The following is a 21,993-nucleotide window of genomic DNA, read 5'->3' on the forward strand; positions in this document are numbered from 1 at the left end:
TGTCTGCAGTCGGGAAGTAGGGAGGGAGGGAGGAATGTGAGCCAGCCCTCAGGAATGGTGGGGTCTTCCTTCAGTTAAACGTTTCTGGAATCACCCCCACAGACATACTCAGAAGTGTGCTTCGTTGGTGGTTTTTGATCTAATCAAGTTGACAATTAGAGTCAGCAGGAGCTGAGGGCTATTCCATCTGGCAAGAGAGGTATCTGCTCGTACTCAGAACCCATCAACACGTTGCCGGCCCACACAAAGAGAATTAAAGTGGGAATCCTGGGATTTGAGGATGGCAGGAAAAACTGTTGCCTTCTGGGAAATTCCTAACAATCTCTTTTTTTATCCTGAAATGAATTAGATGATCCAATTAGCAGTATTTGACGGGAAAAAAAAAAAAAGTAGCTGGACAACAGAGTAACTGCATTACTGAGCATGTGCTATATACCAGGCCCCCTTAGCCTCCTATGTGTAGTAATAGCATAGTTAATCCTCACAGCAGAGCTTTGGAGTATACAGTTATCCCATGAGAAAGCCAGGGCCCAGAGAGAGGAAGTTGTCTGAGGTTGCATGGCAAGAAAGAGGTCTGGCTTTGCCATCTGGAGCAGAGTTTTCAAACCTCTGCTTTTACCTGCCCTGTGGTAAAGTCAGAGACCCAGCCTCAGGCCCACACAGCTAAGGTTCTATCAACGAGTTCTGTCTGTCGCTCCAGCCTTTATAGAAGTGTGGAGTGGGCACTTAGAAAAGATTCCTTCACAAAGTAGTGGCATCTGTGGCTCATTCCTAATAAGCACTGGTCCCAGGCTGTAGAAAGGTGGAGTGGACATGGACACAGGATCAGCTAGTCAGGTACTGCTCAGTCCTACCCAGTGTGAGGCCCAGCCTCATGTCCAAAGTTCCGTTCCCATACTGTGGACGCTGGGGCCCCTCAGCTGTCACTTTATCCCTACTTCCTTTGGATTCCAGCCCTATTCCCAGCACTTCCTCTTCTCTAGTCTGAAACAAAATAGCTGAGGTTAGGTTATTTATTTTTGGTTAAAATCGACGTTTTATTTAGAACATGGTTCTGGAGCCTGAGAAATCCAAGATCGTGTTGCTGGTATCTGACAGGGCCTTCTTATTGCGTCCTAACAGGAAGAGAGCATCCCAGAGCCAGACGGAGGAAGCTGGTCAGAGTGGTCTTATAACAAAGTTACTTTATGATGCCCCTTAATTTCCTCGTTTATTCACGAGAGCAAGAGTCCTCGTGACCCCAATCACTAACGAGGCTTCCACCTCTCAAACTTATGTCTGACTGAGAATTCTCCACTCGTGAACGGTAGGGAATACCTTCAGGTCACAGTAACCAGGACGTGCCAATGGGCTTCTTTGATTTTCACACAAAATAATTGAGTGATAGGGAGGATGAGAAGGCGAGAGTCGCCTGCAGTGCCCTGAGAAGGAGAGAGCCTCCTCAGAACACGACTACAGGAAGTGGCAATAAAAGACAAGGGGAGGTGTGGAGGCAACATGGTGATGCATGCTCTGTAATTATTTATTATTATTATTATGGGAATACTCCCAGGAGGCAGAGGCAAGCCTGAGCTCCATGAGGAGATCCTGTCTCTAAAAGCTAAAAAAAAGAGACAAAATACCAGGGCTGTGAGTACATTTGCTCATATTAAAATCTCTCTCTCTCTCTCTCTCTCTCTCTCTCTCTCTCTCTCTTTCTCTAAGACAGGGTCCCATGTAGCCCAGGCTAGCCTCAAACTGGCCTTGAACTCTTGATTCTCCTGCCTCCACTTTTTAAGTGCTAGGATTACAAGCATGTGCCACCTTGACCAGTTTTATACGGCGCTGGGGCTCAGTAGGCAAGCATTCTACCAACTGAGCTATATCGCTTACCCCCTCACAGAGACTCTATGCTCCTTTTATCCATAGGAAGGAATGATTGAAGAAACCTGTGGCTAGTCACATGTTGATCTGCCTCAGTCTTAAAGGGAGAAGAGAGAGAGATTCAGGAAGCTCTGGGTGAGTCAAACTTGTGCTCTGAGTTTAAATGATTAACAAGGGCTGCATGCTCAGGAGACAGACTCTTCTAGCAAAGGAAAGAAATATGGTTAAGTACAATATGGAGGTTGTAGGCTAAATTTTCTTTGAACCATAAACATGGCTACATTCTCAAAGGATAGTTCTTTAGGACACATATTCTATTTGTAAACAAGCACCTGCAGCACATACTCATGAGCGCGCACACACACACACACACACACACACACACACACACACACACATCTCCCTTTTCTTTTCTTGTTTTCCTTTTACAGATAGTAAGAAATGATATTCAGGCATGTACCTTTCTGTAAAGCTAGCAGCCGTTCTCAATGATCAATCTTCAAGATATATAAGTGGACTTCACCATTTCTAAACAAACGTTGAATGTCTCGTTGGATGGGTATCCCATGTTTATCAAGCTGGTTTACAGTTATTTTCCCTTGTTTGCTAGAATAGACCATAATGTGTTAGGTCTACCTGCAACTCATCTGTCTTTTAAGACCTGTTTCAGAGTGGGAGAAACTCACAAATATGCCTTTAAAGTTATGTGCACAGCAGACTATTGATGCTCCAGTGACACAGCATGACTTTTACTTATGAAAGTGCTGATTTCCCAACACTTCCACCAACTCAGGGTAGCACCAACTTGTTGGTCTTGTTAGTCTCAAAATGTCCTCACCTTGTAGTTTTAATAAGTATTATTTTCTGATGAATCATCTTATCGGTTTTCCATGCTTTAAGCTGTTTGTCTTTCTCCATATGCTTCATATCCTCAGTGTGTTTGCTTCGTATTTCTATAGCAAAATACCAGAGATCATCAACTTGTAAAGGAGAAAGGTTTATTGGGGCACACAGTGTTGTAGGTTTTAGTCTAATGGGCAGTTAGCCTGTTGTTTGGGCCCTGTGATGAGACAGAATATGATGATGGGAATATGAAGTAGAATGAAGCTGCTTACTGTTATTTTTAATAAATAAATATACATAGAGGCTTATTCTTAATTATAAATACTCAGCCTCAGCTTGGCTTGTTTCTTGCTAGCTTTTCTTAACATTTATTATCCCATCTACCTTTTACCTTTGGGCTTTTACCTTTTTCTCTATTTCTGTATACCTTTCATTATTTCTTACTCTGTGACTTGCTGTGTAGCTGGGTGACTGGCCTCTTGCCTCCTCCTCCTCCTTCTCTCACTACTTCTTCCAGATTTCTCCTCCTATTGATTCTCCCTGCCTGCCAGCCTCGCCTATCCTTTCTTCTACCTTGCTCTTGGCCATTCAGTTCTTTATTAGACCATCGGGTGTTTTAGACAGGCACAGTAACACAGCTTCACAGAGTTAAACAAATGCAACATAAACAAAAGTAACACACCTTCAAATAATATTCCACAACAGCTTACCTCCTACCTGAGAAGCAGAGAGAGAAAGGACATACTGGGTCTGAATATTCTGTTTGAGATGCCTCCAATGACCTAAGACCTCTCACTAGTTCCTGCTTTTTAAAGGTGCCACTAAATAGCACTATGTGCTGAAGCCTGGGGCTTTACTGCATGACACTTCCAAATAGAAACTGTAGTGCATGGCCTGTGCTTTAAATTGGATATTGGTCTTTTTGTTATTGAATTATAAGGATTCTTTTTTTAACTTTTTTTTAAATTATTTGTGGATTTCACATTATGCATTCCAGTCCCACTCATCTCCCCATCCCCTGGCATCTGCCCTCTGCTCTTGCAACTTTCCCAAAAACAAAACAAAATTTAAAAGAAAAACCAGAAACCAAAACAACAACAAAAGAAAGGAAGAAAGGAAGAAAGAAAGAAAGAAAGAAAGAAAGAAAGAAAGAAAGAAAGAAAGAAAGAAAGAAAGAAAATCTCAGTGTAGAAGCTGTAGTGTGGCCCAGTGAGTCACACAGTGAACTCTTTAGTCCATACATTTTTACTTGTAAGTGTTCATTGCTATGAGTCATTGGTTCAAGGCCTCTGGCTTCTGCTGCACTAGTGATACTGGGCTCTCACTAGGACTCCTCTTGGATATCCTGTTGTTGTCCAGTGTTGTGGAGATCCTGCAGTTTTGGATCTGCAGGTCCAGCCCCTTCACATGTTCTAGCAGTTCATAGATGAAGTGGAGGTTGGGGTGGGCCAACTCACAGCACTGCTCTGGGCCTGGGTGGTAGCTGGGTTGGTCAGCCCGCCAGCTTACCCTCACTCGGCCGAGCTCTCCAGTCCTGCCCCAGGTAGCTCACGAAATGCAGCCTGCAGCAAGGAGTGGGGCCAGTTCTCCTGCTCTCAGATTATCAAATCCAGGTCACCCACGTTCACACCACCGGGCCAGCTCTACTGTTTTGCCCAGGTGAGGCACAGGGCCTGCTCTCTCGATTGCCATAGGGGGCATACGAGGGGGCACATAGGGCGTGTCTCCTGCTCTCATGCCCTCAGGGCCGGCTCACCTGCATCCCCACCAACAGGGTCAGCTCTAGTGTGCTGCCCAGGGGAGGTGTAGGGCCTCTTCTCCCATGTGCTGCAGCCAGTGAGGGGCAGGGCCAGCTTTCCCACTCTGTGATGCCAGGGTCAGCTCTCCCACCTGTTACCTCCCCTACCCCAACCTGTGAGAAGCGACCCCCCTGCTGTGTTTATGATGGGTTTATCCTTCGAGCTGGACACATTTTAGAAAAGTATGCTGTTGACTTATATATGCATGAATCATAAATTACATTCTGCTGTACATTATCATTTTTTTTAAAAAAAAAATGTATCTTTTATTTGCAAATGTGTGGGAGGTGTCAAAAGTCCTCAGGCTTGGTGGTTGGCACCTTCACCCGCTGAGCCATATTGCTGGCCTCATCATTTTTTTCTTACCTGCTAAAGACATTTTTTTTTTTTTTTGTAATTAGATTGCCAGTGATATACACTTTGCTTGCTCTTTATGTTGGCCAGATAGCTGGAGTTTGGGAAATATTCTAACAGTCAGTTATTTTTGGATTAGTCTAGAAGGGGTGACTGGGGTATTGTGGTGAAAGACCTGAGGGTGGAGAACATTGTATGAGAATGGGGAAGAATCAGAGCTGATCAAGAGGACAGTGGAAGGCCCATTCCATAGGGTGTTTTGTTTTGTTTTGTTGATAGGGGTGGTTATTGTGAATGGAGGGTGTCCAGTCAGTGAAGATTCCCAGGGAAGGATGATGTCATATTGGTGGGAATTTAGGATGGGCTAAGGACCTGCTACCTGAGAGGTCAGGAGCCCCTGCCGCTCTCAAATCAGACAGGAGAGGTCACTGTACCACTGAGCCCTCCAGGCATAAGAGGAAAGACAGGGCCCAGGCTGGTGGCAAGGCTGCTCACAAGGAAAACCAGCAACTCTGCGGCTGTTTGCTAGACAGGACTTGGGAGTGGCTGGCTCCAAGGCAAGGGTGAGGAGGGTGCTCTTGGCACATGAGCAGGCTGCTAAGTCTGAAGTCCTGTGGAGAGTTCATCTGTGGGTGGGACTCGGCTGGATAGGGCTTGAAGAGTCTTCAGCAAGTGCCTGGGAGGGGAGCATGTGGGAGTGAGATCAGCCCGGAAGAGCAGAGTAAAGGGCCAGAGAGACCTGGCCAGAACAAGAGCCCAGGGGCAGCTGTGTAAGAAGTGGATGGACAGGCCCGGCCAGCTGAGGAGACATGGCACGTTTTAATGGACTCTGCCATTCTGGAATCTGAGCCTGAGTCGGGGGTGGGAGGTGGTATAGACAAGGCCTAAGGAATTATCCCTTCCTGCCTGCCTTGGAGGGTACAGAACAGACACTGAAAAGGGCAAATGGTGTAAGAAGCCCAGTGTACTGGCTCAGTCCCCCAGCTGGAAGGCCCAAGCTCCATTCCTGCAGGGAGTTGTCAACCCTGAGGGTGACATGGTTGGAGCAGCTTGTGTCTGTCTTCACTGGTACAGAGAGCTCTGGTCATCTCGGGGCTTTGCTGCTGTGGGCAATGTTAAGCATGGCACTCCAGGGGAGTGTGTGACCTTTTTGGTCACCCAGGAAGTGCCTTGGGTTGTCTTCCTTCTTCACCCTGTCAAAGCATACATGTTCTTTTTTTATGATTCCATGATTTGCTGATAACTACACACACCTGGTTTTCCAGTCAATGATTGACAGACAGCTGGTCAGAATGAGTGGGCACTGTGAAGAAGACAGTCTACCTTTCCTATAAAAGTGAAAGTGCAAGAAATGCTGAAACCTAGCTGTAGTGTCCGCTCAGTTATGTGCCCTTGTCATGATTTTTGGCAGGGGAGTTTTTCTTCTATAGTATTTTTATTTAATAGTTTTCTTTGAGTGTATGAAGTGGGTATTTTAGCATCTTACCTTGATAATACCATCTGTGAGACTACAGGATCGCTACAGCAGTTGTAATTTTCTTAATGCATAGTCACATAAATGCTTAACTATTAAAAATATGTTAAAGTATTAAAAATATTGTTTTAATGTATACACCCACTTAGACAGACACAGCCTTGGATTTGTGTATTTGCAGAGGGGTAATCTTGGAGCCAAAGCTTCCTCCCAACCCTGTGCAGGAGAGGATAAATCTGTTTCCTCTACCTTCTTAGTGACTGGGAACCGAAAATGAAACAGACAAAAGACAGGTTAACAGGAGAGGCTGGATTTTTAAATGATTTCATTAAAGGCCTAGATACCTAACTTAGTAGAGAAAAGTGGAGGGCAGGAAAAGGCTTCTCTAGGAAGAACACGTAAGATTCTGTTGGGAAGAAAGATAGATTTGAGGGAGGAAGTTTGTGATACTGTTTGTGTAGGTCCGAATGATCTTGCCGTCTTCAGGGCCATAAAACAGTCCCAGGGATTGGCTGAGGTTTACCTTCCCTTGCACGTGTTCCCTTCCTGGAGTAGACACTTCCAAAGAAGGCATTTGTAGATGCCTTATTTCTCAGAGGTTGCTGCATTCTCTTGTGTAAAATCAGTTCTGTCTAAGAAGGCTTCGTCCATATTTGCTGAATCTTTAAATGTCTTTACCACGCACCCAGTTTGGGGAGACTGAGTCTATCGTGGGGACCCGAGGCTCTCTGGTTAGGCTAGGCTGGCCGCCAGTGAGGCCCTAGGGTCCCCGGAGTCTGCCTCCCTAGTGCTGGGACTATAAGCAGGTGTCATACAGTGCAGCTTTTTATGCAGGTGCTGGGGATTGAACCCATGTCTTCACACTTGTACAGCAAGCAAGCATCTTACCAATTGAGCTAGCTCCCTAGTCCATGAACAGTTTTCTTAAATTAATAATATACTTTGAGCATCTTTCTGCTTAAATATCTTTTAAAAACAAGCTCAGTGATGGTTGCCTGGGTTCCTCCGGCTGAGGTGGAGGATGTGCATATTTTGCTATTGTAGGTACTGGTGAGTTAGTGTGCTCCAGCAGATTTTTAGTGGATGCCTTTTGGTGAGGGAGGGTAATTCACTATGGAGACCACTCACCGACCACATGAGAGGGACAGATAAATGGCTACATGAAAAGTTCTCACCCAGAACTCTCCCAGCCATGAAGTGAAGGCAGACAGAGAGGAGAGCCTTGTGAAAAAGAAAGAGTGAGCTTCCATGAGGAGCAGAGGAAATCTGGGGCACCCTGGCTTGGCTCTGCCCAGGAGCACCAGTCCACAGACACAGGGGGTCTTCAATTTGACCAGGACTGCTTCCTCAGGTCACCTGACCCGAGCAGCCAACACAGAGATAGATTGTAGCAGGCTTTTTCTTTTTCTTTCGGGCCACCAACCAGCTCCCAAATCATGAATGACACAGAGACTTATTAGTTATGAATGCTCGGCCTAGTTAGGCTCATTTTTGGCTAGCTCTTTTAACTTAAACTAGCCTATTTCTCCTTTTCTACTTTTTACCTTTCTTTATTCTGTATGTCTTTCTTTCCTTCTTACTCCGTGGCTGGCTGGGTATCTGGGTGGTTGGGTGGCTGGATGGCTGGGTGGCTGGGTGGCTGAATGGCTGGGTGGCTGGGTGGCTGGGTGGCTGGGTGGCTGGGTGGCTGGGTGGCTGGCCCCTGGTGTCTCTCTTGTTCTGTCCTCTCTCCTCCTCCTTCACTTCTCTCTCAAGCCTAGATTTCTCCTATTTATTCTCTCTGCCCATCAGCCCCACCTATCCTTTCTCTTGCCTAGCTATTGGCCATTTAGCTTTTTATTAGACCAACCAGATGCCTTAGAAAAGGTGAAACAAATGCAACATATCTTTACATATTAAACAAATGTAGCATAAACAAAACTAACACACCTTTACAGTTAAAATATTCCACACCATAATACAACACATCTTTACATAGTTAAAATAATATACCACAACAATAGAGACTTGTACTTCCTTTTTTTCTTCTTTCAGGGGATTGAAACGAGCATGCTAGATAAGCGCTCTTCTGCTGAGACACATACCCAGGCTAGGTAAGTGCTCTGCTGCAGAGATATATACCTAGTCCGGCTTACTTTTTTTTTTTTTTTTTTTTTTTTTTGAGATAGCGTCTCACTAAATTGTTCAAGCTGGCCTTGAACTTGCTTTGTAGCCCCAGCATGTCTTAAACTTGCCGTCTTCCTGCTCAGCCTCTCAAGTAGCTGAGTGCGGCCTGTGCTGCCGAGTCCACTTTCATAATCACTTCCTGATTTCTTCAGGAAGCTGAGAGTAGCACCCGTAGCTGTGGCTGTGGTGGGAGGTTGGCGGTGGCATTACCTGTGGATTCTTACTCCATCCTTTGTCCTGACTCTGAGAGATGTCCCACTCCCCAATTCTAAGACACAAGCATCCAGGAGGTAGTGCCTTTGGCCCTGCTGTTGTTGGCCACTGAAGACCTGACCCACCCACCTCCAGCTCTTTGCTCTGGTCCCTGGGAACCCATCTCCCAGCCAGTGTGATATAAACACCTAACTTGCAAGAGGGGATCTGGGGAGGCTGGTGTCCTCCTTTCTGTACTTTCTGAGGGCCCATGCTTGCAGAGCTCAGATTGCTGACAGGGAATGGGGCTCTGCCTGGAAACAGATCACACAGCTGCCTTACTGCAGGCTTCTCCAAAGGAAAGAGCTTTTCCAGGGGCAGATTTAAAGACCTACGGGATGTATCAGCCCCCTCGCCCCCAACCCTCCCATCACACTGCCTGCTACTTGTCCAGAGGTTCAGTGTTTCAGCTCTGCTAGCCCTAGAGTTTTGAGATGTTCTGATGGGAGAAAAAGCTTCAGGGTTCGACACAGGAGCCCCGCTGGCTTGGAGAGAAGGCCTGCCCTCTACCACAGTGTTGCAATGCTTCTGTCCACAGCACATGGATGGTAGCAAGGTAGAGGAAGGGTATTTGCTGTTTACTGTTTGAGCCCCAGTGATTCCTCTGACCCCTAGTCTCCTCGTCTTCCTGGAGCACTGGAAGTGAGCCTTCACCCATAAGCTCCCAAGGGAAGTGCCAGGGAATCAGGAAAGCCTGGCGAATGAATGTCTGCAGATGTCCGTGCACAGCCAGCCTCACAAGGGCTGAGGTAATGATAACAGGGTCCTGTCTCCCTCCCCCACACTTCCCTCTCCTCCCTTGGGGCCTTAGGAGGGGCTCTTCTCCCAGGAGATGTCCCCTCCCCCTCCCATGCCACACTGCCACCACCTGTGCTGAAGGGCTTCCTCTGTGGGCAAACAGGAAGCAGCTCACCTCTCGGGAGCAGGAGGGACTCTGGCCATGCTGCCTATCTTGGGCCGTGTGGGCTGTGTGCTGCGGAGTGTGTGGTCAGGTCAGGATGTGTTTGGGTTCTCAGGAGGGGATGGTGGACTGGGGAGAGACTCCATGAGTGGAAGGAGAAGGATGGCAAAGGTAAAGGTCACTACTTGGGACTCCAGGACCAGGGGCCATAATGTCCCTGTAGCTGGAGGCCCTCTTGGCCTTCATCAAGGGATCCTCCACCAAAACAAAGTTTTGCTTCTTATAGTATCAGGAGATGAAAATTATAGGAGGTGCATGCAGGCTGAGGACTCCAGCAGTCAAGGAAGTCTTTCATGGCCCCCTGCCAGGAAGGTGAAGGAGAGGCAGAATTCTCTTTTGTTTTGAAGTAACTAGGAAAGAGCAGTCTGTTAAACAGGGGGACAATCTTTTTTTTTTAAGATTTTATTTATTTATTACGTATGCAGCATGTATGACTGCAGGCCAGAAGAGGGCACCAGATCTCATTACAGATGGTTGCGAGCCACCATGTGGTTGCTAGGAACTGAACTCAGGACCTTTGGAAGAGCAGTCAGTGCTCTTAACCTCTGAGCCATCTCTCCAGCCCAGGAGGGACAATCTTAAGTCAGGTACTCCACTGTCAAGTAAATGCAGTTCATGGTCATGGGGAGGCTGTTGATCCCTAAATGAGCAGAAACTGGGATTGAGGAAGCAGACAGACTGCCTGAGCAGCATCAAGTAGCTTCAGGGAGCAGAGTGTGCTGTGGACCACTAGGGAGGCAGAGCCCCCCCTAACCCCCCCTCCGCCCCCCCCCCCCCGCCCCAAGTCAACAAGACGACCCTGCTCACCTCCTTGTCTCTTAACACACCATGACCACCTGCCTCAACCATCACCTCCCAGTGTCACTCGTCCTGAACTCTAGGTGGCCATGTTCAATGAAGGCTCATGTTCCTTTTTACCTTCTTTGATTTCCCAGTAGCCTTCAGCACAGCCGACCACTTCCTCCTTCAGAAGCAACCTTCTCTCTCTCAGGTGATAACACTGTCTTCTGTTTCTCTCACCTTCTTGATAGTCCCTCAGTCGCCTCTCTTACAGACCTCTCACCTCCCATCCTAGTGGGTCCCACCACCCCTGGCTCAGATACCTCTCTGGGGCCACACCAGCCCCTAAACTCCAGGCATGGTGTTCAGTTCCTGCCTGAATTTCAGAGATATCTAAACCCAACGTTTAAAAAGTCGAGCTCTTGATCTCCTCCCAAAAGCTTCATCTCCCGGTGCTTTTCCACTTCAGCGAGTGCCGCTGTTAGCCCTGTCCAGTCACTCAAACCAGAAGTCCGGAAGTGGCTCTTGACTTCCCTCCCACCTTCAAACCTCTTATCTGCTTAAGCAGCCAGACTTCTCAGCTGTCCCTGATTCCTAAGTCCCCAGTCACAGGCCCTTCCCTCTCTCCCAAAGACGGTGCCCTCCCTTACCTGGACACCACCCCCACCACCGAAGTCGCCTGACTCGGGGTTTGCTCTCAGGTAGCCCCGGACAGTTGTTCTTCGTTTATTAGGCAAATGATTCTAAAAACAAATGCATAAATATTCCTTTGGCCCTTGACTACCAACTTCCAATGCACCTTGGTCTACGGTTGTGGACGCAGTGAACTCCAGCGGGCCCGGCCCCTCCTCGGCCCCTCCTCGTCCCTGGTGGGGACTTCTCCCAGTGCCGGGCGGACTGACTGTTACCTGGACATTAGACTTTTCCCATCGCAGATAAGGAATTGGACCTTCAGCCTTCACTGTTCTTCTGTGTTGGGCCCTCTCCGTGTAGGTGTAAATAATATACCTCCTCCGCCTGGGCCTCCCCTGCCCTCTGCACCCTCCCCTGCCACCCTCCCTGGTTTCTCTCCACCCCTTCCTGCCATCACTCTAGGCATTCAGCGAACAGACAGATGCTGGTTAGCTAGTGTGCTCGCTGATTTTCTGTCTCTAGATTGAAGGCTCCCTGTGAACAGGCAGCATGTTTTATTCCTGGCTGGTCAGCAGCTTCCTGTGTGGGGTCAGGAACGCAGAAGGTACTGCTGGAGTGCTCCATACCAGAGACGAGGCTAGAGCCTGGGGAGAGGTCTGCTTCTAGGTGATATATTTAGGTTTCAGGTTTACCCAGCTGTGTGGGGAGTGGTAAAATCCTGAATGCAGGAGGCATTGCAGCTTGGATGAGAGGATGGACCAGGAGATGTTGCATTGGAGGTGTTTGTGAGATTAAGCTGTGCGCAACACTTGCCAGTCTCAGGAAGTGGTTGGTTTGGGCCCGCCAGAACCACTTTCTGATTTCATCTAATGTATCAAATATATAAAAGTTACGGGAAACTGACAAACTGCCGTATTAATTCTGTCTTGACTTCCTACTTTATGTCCTACCTTAGTAGCAGCCCGAAGATCCAGGTCTGAAGCAGAGTCCTTGTCCCCTCTCAAGGTGGCTCCTGGAGCAGAACCTATTCCCATCTTGGCCCCTGTGTGGCCCCCACCTCTCATTCTCTTCCTCACCCTGACCCTGCATCTCGAGCACAGGGTGGGTGGGGTGGGGGATGGGTGACTTGAGCAGGACTCTAAGCCCTACCCTCTACCCCACCCTCTGCTATCAGCACTCTAGCCTCCCTAAACCTAGTCTTGGGCTGTACAGAGCTGCAATGTGCCTGGGGGGAAAGCCACGGGGGCCCAGAGCCAAGGATTCTAAGACTTTCCACACCCAGGAGGGGGATGTGGGTCCAGGTAGGAGCATCTCTGTGGATTCCCCTCATCCATAAGAGAAGGACAGCTGGAGGAGGACTCAGCCAGAGTCAGGCCCTCTCAATGTAGGCCACCCGCACTAGGCCCGTGACCGAGGCCATGACAGCACCCCTGTTGTGGGCAGGCCAGTAAAGAGGAAGGCAGGTGTGTTTGTAAGAGCTAGAGCTGTGGCTAGGGAAGGGTCTTTGGATCCTCAGCAGACAAACGGTGGAGCTGAGACCGGAAGTATGGATTGTGTGTGTTGGATATGGCTTCCCACTGGCCTCGGTATCGTACTCCTAGACACTGTAGCCTGACCCAGGGACTTGTGCCTGGAACTCAATTGTTGTGACTAGGTAATGATTAGTTCTTGCGCTCAAGAGGCTCAGTTTGAATCCTAGCTTTGCCACTTCCCGTTTGTGCAGGCTGAAGCCAGCTGCCTCTGCGCAGTGACTGGAGCGGTCATGCTTATGAGGTCAGAGTGAGAACAGGTTAAGGAGCTCTGGGGAGGGGGTGGCCTTTGGTAGCATAAGGTAATGTCTCAGGTGTCATTATCGCTGGCAGCACAGAACATAACCATATAAAAATTGAAATGTCATATATGAAAAACAAAATGATTGACTTGAGGCCCTTCTGCCTCCCATTGCTAACCCTCCAGGGGACCAAGCTGAGGCCGAGACAGAACCTGAGGCAAAAACCACACGGAGGAAGGAGGAGGGGCCTGTTCACAGCCCAAGCCTCAGTATCTTCCCCTTTCTCCCAGGGCCTGGTGTTATGAGGAGAAGGCCAGTTTGTGGCAGGTTCACTCTGGGATGGCGCTCCAGGGTAACGGCTTCCACGGAGCAGGCGGCACAGACAGGGTATGAGGCCCTGGGAGATGCTGAAGCCGGAAGTGGAGGCCCTTGTCTTGTGGGCAGGAAGTATGAGGTACTGAGCCGCTCTGAGGGCTAGGGAGCCCTGGAGAGCGAGAGCAGCGGGAGGGGTATGTGTCACGGTGGTGAGGGGAACGGAAGTCGGAAGCATAAGCCGCCACTTTCGCAGGCGGACCACTGTGCGGCAGAAAGTGTTCCTGGGGCGGGAGAGTCCAGGAGAGCCCCTGAAGGTGAGCTAGGTGGCCTTACCGGGAGCGGGGCTGGGGGAATCTGGGTCAGAGGACCAGAAAATAGAGTTTTATGAGGACCCTCATGGTTGCAGCTAGGGACAGGTACGCCGGATGGAGACAAGTTTCTGGGCTTGCTTGATCAATAGCTACTGTGTACCTGGTATGAGCCTGACCTCACTGGACCCTTGCCTTCCCTATCTCCCCTCCGCGCTATCTATCCCCTATCTAGCTCTATCTGGCCCCTCTCTGATGTCTGTTTCTCCCTCCTTTCCCCAGGGCCTCTAGAGAGCTGTTAGGTGAAGGGTGAAGGGTCAAGGTAGCCTATCTTGAGTCCTAATGACTACTGTGGTTGAGGTCCCAGCTGGCCTTGATAGTAGACCCCGGAAGGCTGGAGTCCCCGGAGGGGGCTGGAGCAGCTCTGGGTGTGGTCGCTTGCACAAATGGAGTCTGGGCTTCAGCCCTTAAAGTGCTCCCTGCTCCACCCTGTACTCTGGCCCCACCCTAAGAGGTTGGAGTTAGAAGAAGGAGCCGCCCCCTCCCCAACTTGTTCAGCCCTGATTTAGGACTATTTTCCTGATGTGTAAGAGGAACCACGTCACTCCCAAAAGTGTCCCTCTCTGAGGCACTGTAAGACCCACAAGTGTCTCTTGGAACTGGTCCTCAGCTCCTGCTTCCGTATTCCAGGGCCTAGAATTCCATAGTTAGAGTCATTCTTCTACTAAAAGGCTGAGAAGGTTGTCCCATCAGGGCCAGGACTATTAGACCTTAGCCCAGCTTGAAAGAACAGTCTCGAAAAACCAAAAAAAAAAAAAAAAAAAAAAGAAAAGAAAAAGAAAGAAAGAAAGAAAAAAAAAAAAGAAAAAGAACAGACTCCAAACAGGCATGTCCGCAGCCCACTGGGACTACGGAACATCATAGCACCTCCTCCACCTATGAATAGTAACCACTAGTGTAGAGATCACACCCCAGATGCTGGGGTGAGAGGACCAAGGAAGGGGACCAGGGGAGGCCTGACCTGACCTCCTAGGGGTCCTTTACCTTCTGAGGCCACAGCTGTTCCTGAGCTTTGTTTTAGGTTAGCTCCCCACCCCAACCCCCTCCCCCCTCCCTCCGCCACCCTTTGCTCTCTTTGTGAATCTTAGCTGGTTTCACCATTGGTTATGGGGGCCCCTTACCCGCCACATTTGCATGAAGGCTCCCTTGGGAGCAAGATGTGGGACCTCCCCTAGTCAGTTCTCATAGTGCTCTGGGCCCGAGTTCAGTAGAGGCACCAAGTCCTATCACTCCATTCCAGGAAACTCCATTTTGCTGGGGTGTCTTTTCATTGGATGTTGTGGATGTCCTCCCCCCAGGGACACTTGGACAAGACAGTTCACCTCCCGCGTCTCTGGAAGGGTCAGGGCTGCTATGGGGTCAAAGGAAAGAAGCAGACAGAGGGCTGAGGGCTGTCTCCTCCAGCAGGCCAAGAGCTGACAGTATGCGGATCTGGATGAGCCTGACAAGGAGGTGTGTGTGTGTGTGTGTGTGTGTGTGTGTGTGTGTGTGTGTGGAGGTGTCATATTCCAGACAGAGGGCTGAGTGCTATCTCCTCCAGCAGGCCAAGAGCTGACAGTATGTGGATCTGGATGAGCCTGACAAGGTGTGTGTGTGTGTGTGTGTGTGTGTGTGTGTGTGTGTGTGTGTGTGTTATTTACTTTGCTTCTCTGGGTGAATGGCAGAGCAACAGAGTTGGGCTGCAAAGATCACCTTCCAAGGACCAGGCCCAGCATCCGCACTCAGACCTGTTCCCATTGCATAGCAAACCTGTTGGGTGGCTTTGCAGTCCGATTTCCTTATTCTTCAGATAAGGGACCAAGAGAGGTTTCCCTCTGCCACAGGGCTAGTCAGTCGTAGAGTTAGGATGTGAAGATAGTCTGTGAAGTCTCTTCATCAGCGTTCTTCACTGTCACCTCAATGCTGGTTGTTACCTTCCTGCTCAGCAGCGGCTTCTCTCTCTCTCTCTCTCTCTCTGTCTCTCTCTCTCTCTCTCTCTCTGTTGTTGTTGGTTTTTGGTTTTTGGTTGTTGTTTCAAGACAGGGTTTTTTTTGTGTGTGTATAGCCCTGGCTGTCCTAGAACTAGCTCTGTAGACCAGCCTGGCCTCAAACTCACAGAGATCCACCTGCCTCTGCTTCCCGAGTGCTGGGATGAAAGGTGTGCACCACCACTACCCCGCTCAGTCTCCCATTCTTGAAAGCTAGATCTGTAAGCCAAGAGCAAAAGGCAAATCCATTGTAAAAAGGCACAATCCAGGTGTCTTCTCTGCTTCCTCCTGCTCTCTGAAGACCAAAACAATTTCTGGGCTGCGGGTGTTGCTCAGTTGGTAGTCTTTGCCTGATGTGCACAAAGCCCTGGGTTTGACCCCCAATACCATATAAGCCAGGCATGGCAGAGCACACTTGTAATTCTAGCATTCATGAGGGCAGGGCATGAGTTCGAGGCCAGCCAGAGGTGGTTCCTAAGGAGACCCTATGGTGAAAAAAAAAACTAAGAGAAAACAGAAAAACCTTCCTTGAAGCTCTAAGGTAGGGTAAGAGGGACTGACCTCCTGGTCCCCTGGGTGCCACTTACCTCCCACCAGATATAAGTACAGGTTAGCCCTGTGATATTCTCCTTGAAAAATATCCTTCTAGTGAACATTACCTGAAATGCAGAGCTCCAGACTGAGGTAGGAGATGTACAATGAAACAGTGCTGCTCTCTTTCCTACCTCACTGCCTGCTCACTCCTCCCCCTGTATCTTCTGCAACATTGTCTTTTCCTGGCCTGGCAGGGCCGTTCTGCGTCTCCCAGAATGTGTCCTTAATCATCACAAGACCCCAAAAAATGAAGAACCACTTTACTTATTTAGAGGCAACAGAACCCAGTTCATGAGGCATAGTCTTTTATTGCTGAATCTTTTCCTTGCAGCTTTGTTTAATACCTCAGATGAGAGATTTTGATTTTACTGGTCGGGATAAGAGTTTAGTCAGTAAAGGAGCTTGCCACTAAGCCCAAGGACCAGAGTGGGATCCCTGGAATCCACATGGTGGGAGGAGAGAACTGATGCCCCCAAGTCGTCCTCACACAGAAATACAAAATAAGCTAATCCATGTAAGAAAGGTGTGAGGGAGGAGATTTCACTGAACTCAGGAGGTGGGGAAAAAAATACCTGTGACATACATGTGCTCTGCTTTCTTATTTCTTCATGGAGGGTGGAGGGGAGACTAGTCTCAGTTTTCACCCAGATAACTGCTAGGGCAGCTACGATGGGCATTGGAAGGACTACACCCTTCAGGTCATCCAACACATCCATTCAGGGAGGAATCCTGAAGAACTGAAGAAGGGGAGACGCACACTGGCTTGTGGGTGGGGAGCAAGTGCTGCTCAGGGGAGCCTTACACCTGGCTTCAGCCCCCAGCTCTCACTTGTTTGCCAGCTAGAAAACTCTGTGGACCCCTCCGAACCTTAGCTTCCTTGCAAAGAGAAGTGGGTATTTAGGTTTGCCCCATTCCTGGGGAGCCTGGGGAGAGATGAGCTCATGGCTGTAGAGCTGGATAAGTAGCCCATTTGCAGGGACTGGATCACATTAACTGTACCTTCTCCCATGGTGTTGGGTTGCCAGATAAAACACAGAATTTGCGTTTTATCAGTTAAATTTGAATTTCTGATAAATTACTAGGGTGTTTCAAGCATGTCACAGATATTGGGAGTGCTGGTTTTTTGTTTGGTTTTGTTTTTCATTCTTTTAAAAACATTATTGGATATCAACCCAGGGCCTTGCACATGATAGATAAATACTCTATCATATATGCCCAGATCCCTTATGTGTTTATCTGGTAAATTTAGCAACCCCACCATGAAGGTGTACACCACCCATATGGCCTGGCCTCCAGGAACTGAAGCTTGGCTTCAGGCTCTAGAACCCCAGGGATCATATAAAGAGACCTGAACATCTCAAGTAAAGACCAGTCTTGAACTTTTTGACCCACTTGAACTAAGGGATAATGATAGGATTCCAGGGTGGGACTGGGGAACGTGATCCACCACCCCAGCAATGAGACTCCACAGTGAACAGGAAGCCCAAGGGAACCACCTGTGTTTCCCAAGCTTACTTCCAGGCAACAAGAGCCCTCTGGGTAAGCACTGAGGGTTGAAATAGAGCAATGTGGAATGCAGTCAGGTTGACTTCAGTTGTTTTAAAAGAATCTTGGCCCGGTCAGACCACATACCAACCAGCAGCCTTTGGGTTTCCTTAACTCACCTCTCTTCCCCTTTACCTCAACTTCCCTTGGCCTCCTAAACCCTTCTCTCCCTAGGTCTTTCAGACACCAGAACTCAGGGATCTGTTCTCTCCTCTATGGTCTCTAGAAAACTGTAGTTTCTCTCATCCTCCCCCCTCCCCTCATCTTTGAAAAATTCCAGGGAGGAACACTGGATTTCTTCTGGGAAGGCAAACCCAAATGAAACCCAATATTCAATGATGTCCATGGCAGCCATGAACATATTCCGTTATTGCTGCTGCATGTACACGCATGCATGTATGTATAAGTACCTATTTACAAAGAGATACATGGGATTCCCTCTAGGCTTTGGTGCTCCTGTTCCCATCCCCAAGATCACGCATGGACACGGCCTGTCAAATGAATTCTGTAGTGAGAGTAAGTGAGTCATCCTGGCTGTGTGCTCAGATGGGACCTGAGGCTGAAACACATTAAGATGTGATGTGTGGGGGTCAGGGAACGAGGACAAGAGAAGGGACTACACACAGGAGGAGAGCCAGGCATGTATACAGGGAGCAGGACTTAGCTGGGAGGGTAGGGTGTGAAGCTCTGCCTTGGGGTCTGGGAAGAGAGGTGGTAGGGCTGCGTTGTCTCATACTCCAGCACCTGGAACCAGAGTGCTTCTTTCCATGCCTCTCTTCTAGCTTCAGTGTGGATCAGTGGTTATTTATTGTGCCCAATGGCCTGGTTACTTGAGGAGGCCTTAACATGGATAGTCCATGTTCACCTTTGGCTTGGTCATTTTCTACCAGGCGGGCCCAGGGGTGATGGCTGCAATTCAGGGAAGTTGCTAATATAAGAGCATGTCTTATATTAGCTTCCTGTCACTCTAACAAATATTTGAAAAAAAAAATTACCTATAAAGAAAGGATTGTGTTTCAGCTCACAGTGGTGAAGGTTCTAGCCCGTAGCTGACTGGCCCCACTGGTTTGGTTTTGTGGCAAGACATCATGGTGGAAACACATGGCAGAGCAAAGCCATTCAACTCATGGCCTGGTCCCTTTCATGGGCATGCCTCCAGTGACCCCTCCCTCTAGGGGAAGTCTTGTAAAGTTTCTGGTGCTGCCCACTAGTGCCAAGCTGAAGACAAGACTATAATGAATGAATCTTTGAGATCCAAACTACAGCAGGTTCTGAGGTGTATTTACCCATTCCCTAATAGGGAATAGTAGGACTCTCTGAGGCCTCTTACAGAGAACATTCAGGGCAGAAATGAGCAGGTGCATAGGAAACAAGGTAGCCCATCTTGCCCTTTTGACATAGATAGCAAAGGCTGTAAGTCCTCAGCTGACAGTCCAGGGTTGGAGATATGTGATGGGAACTGGAAGCAAGGGTGATGAATGGAGGCCAACCTACAATACCTGGAGAAGACTGACAGGCAAGACCAAATTCCATCCATTTGATTCAGGGACGAGCTTAAACGTAGGAAATGGTTCTGCTTTTTCTGGAAATCTATCGTTGGGAGAGTCTGACTTATCAGGAAATAATAGAGGGACCTAAAGCCTGGTCAGGGGCCCTTCCCAGGGTACTAAAATTTCAAAACTTTATTATCATCAGGCAACTCCAAGTTCATATATTGTAATATATAAATATTATATAAATATAAAGTGAATATAAAGTGAGAAACAGAATGTGGTGTCAGAACAGAGGGAAGAGGGAAAACCCAGACAGGGATGTAAATGGAGGCCTTTCTTTGTCCCACTCTGTCCTGCAACCACTTTCAAATAACCACTCAGAGGCTTATAGTAATTACAAATGCTCAGCCGGTAGCTCAGGCTTATTACTAACTAGCTCTTACACTGAAATTAATCCATGATTCTCATCTATGTTTAGCCACATGGCTTGGTGCCTTTTCTTAGTATGGCATTCTCATCTTGCTTCCTCTGTGTCTGGCTGGCAGCCTTCTGATTCCACCCTTCTTCTTCCCCTCCTTAGTTTGGTTTTTCCACCTAACCTTATCCTGCCTGGCTATTGGCTGAACAGCTTGTTTATTAAACCAATCACAGTGACAAACCTTCACAGTGTACAGAAGGATCAACCCACAGCATAGAGATACTATTTTTTAGGGTCTTTTAGAAAGACTTTGAAGATAGAGACTGGCCTACATATTAGCCCCACCTCATTTCTCTCTGGTATTCTCACACAAAGCCATGTCTTTTAGGTAATCTTAAATAGTAGGTAGATACCACTCAATCTTGGTGTGTAGGGTCTGAGGATTCCCATCTGTTGGGTGTCAAGAGTAGGCCAAGCCTAGGTTGTCAGTGATAGCAGCTTCCCTCTGAGGTGGGGCTCTCCATAAATGACCCTCAGTCACAGGGCTGACTTTCTAGGTCCGTCCACTCAAGTCTCAGTAGCAAGGAAGGGTAGCTCCAGGTCCTATGCTCATTCATTCATCCCCACACTTTCTTCTGCTTGACGTGGAAGAACTGAACTGTCCCCATGGGTTTCTTATATATTATCGGGTGGCTGCACACCAGTTAAGACCACCCCCACCCTCTCTACCACCTTCCTGAGGTAGGAACACAGTTTGAGGTCTAGAGCCTGGGAAAGGGTCCAAGGAGGTGGCACAAGTGGAGGCCAGCTGGGCAACAATGCCCCCTCAACCCCCGTGACATGGGGAGAAGTTCCTTCAGCAGGGAGGGGCTGAGGAAACCATGGAGTGAAGGGCGGGGCTCTGAAATCAGAGCTGGGCCTCCCTTTCCAGCTGTGGGTTATAAGCCAGGTTTGTGGCTTCCTTGTTTGTGTGACAGGGAGGCAGCAGGTGTGTAGTCACCTTCCAGGTGCCAGGTTATATGGGTGGTAGTGAACATAGGCATAGCTAACTGGACACATAGAAGGGGCTGTCATTCTTGGCTATGTGGGAGTCAGTTATAGCTGGAGATTGGGAACAAGCCTCCCAAGTTCATTTATACTCTGTCCCCCCCCCCCCCGCATACGTCAATGCAGTCTTCAAGTACACCTCCAGACTTTCAAGATAGAATTATGTCTGAAGAAAGTGGGACAGAAGGAAATTAAAGAAATATTTGATGAAGCCAGGGTTGTGCTTAACACTGGAAATACATGTCATACATCTGTGTGCTTACCTCTGCACTTCCTGGGGACAACACAAGAGGGAAGCAGGTCCCAAATCATGAGTTTCAGTGTCCAGTAGATTAAAACGAGTCAGTCACTAAGAGGAATCGGGGCCACTCTGGTAGCCGTGCATCTCACACAGATGGTGGAGATGGTGGAGACTGTTTCTCAGCGACATTCTATATGTTCCTATCTGCCGAGGGCCCACCTCAACTACTAGAGGGAGTGATGTACCAGAAAGCTCGCTTCACATTTGAAGCCTCAGGCACACATGGCCATTCCTTTCAGGTCTCACCCTCTCTGAAAGTGGAGACTCTCCTCTTTAGGAAGCAGGTGCTGTACTCCTTGTTGGTGTCAGAGGGGCTGGAGCTTCTCCTTCATGAGGCTGAGTGAGTGAGGGCCCTTTAGTTCTTCTGCCTTAAGTTGCACGACTGTGCATAGCACATACGGAAGCCGCCTGTGAGCTGGCCTTGTGAATGTGCAGGTCCCACAAACAGGAGGACATACTCTGAGACAGTAGGAAAGCTGTGGCTTTGCTGGCCTGGTGCCTGCTGCTCCTGTGAGCTCGCTCCTCTCTCCTTGCCTCTATAGCCTATGTCTGACTCATGCACACTCTGGCTAACAAGTCTTTTCAGCTTTCTGCTGCTCTCGTGGTGCCCTGGGGTGTTCTAGCTGTTTCTGCTGCACCTACCTCTGTCTCTGCCTTCTCTAATCCAAACTCCCAAGAGGAAGACCTGATCTGACCCATGCATTCTTTTTGTGCTGAGCCACACAGGAACCCTTCAGCCAACAGATGGGTGTCTGTGGAACAAGCGCCATTCTGATGCCAGTTTGATGTTGTGAGGTCACAGGGCATGTCTGGTATGCCCTTCCCCATGGCAAGACTGAGATGGCAGTGTCCCTTAGCAGATGCCCTGGGCATGGGTTCTGGACATGTCCAGCGCTTTGGACACAGGACTTCAGTGGATTTTGGTCCTTCTCTAATCTGCTCTCTCCTTGGGCATTTACAGGCTAGATGTGGATTTCCAATTCCCACCTTTGCTCGAGCACTTCTAATTCATGAAATGGGATTGTGAAGACGGACACTACCAAGGGCCC

The 21,993-nt window shown here is 48.6% G+C and overlaps 1 long non-coding RNA gene across 2 annotated transcripts; it reads left to right on the forward strand.

The window, feature by feature from the left end:
• Positions 1 to 1,711: 1,711 nt before the first annotated feature.
• LOC131909011 (uncharacterized) lies at positions 1,712 to 21,991 on the forward strand. Of its 2 annotated transcripts, XR_009378724.1 has the most exons (4): positions 1,712 to 1,998; positions 8,368 to 8,426; positions 13,187 to 13,350; positions 21,906 to 21,991. It is a non-coding gene; the product is annotated as an uncharacterized LOC131909011 (long non-coding RNA). The 2 variants fall into 2 exon arrangements; XR_009378723.1 differs by lacking the exon at positions 13,187 to 13,350.
• The last annotated feature ends 2 nt before the right edge of the window (positions 21,992 to 21,993 follow it).

This window comes from Peromyscus eremicus, chromosome 4, assembly GCF_949786415.1.
Source record: "Peromyscus eremicus chromosome 4, PerEre_H2_v1, whole genome shotgun sequence".
Taxonomy (NCBI): domain Eukaryota; kingdom Metazoa; phylum Chordata; class Mammalia; order Rodentia; family Cricetidae; genus Peromyscus; species Peromyscus eremicus.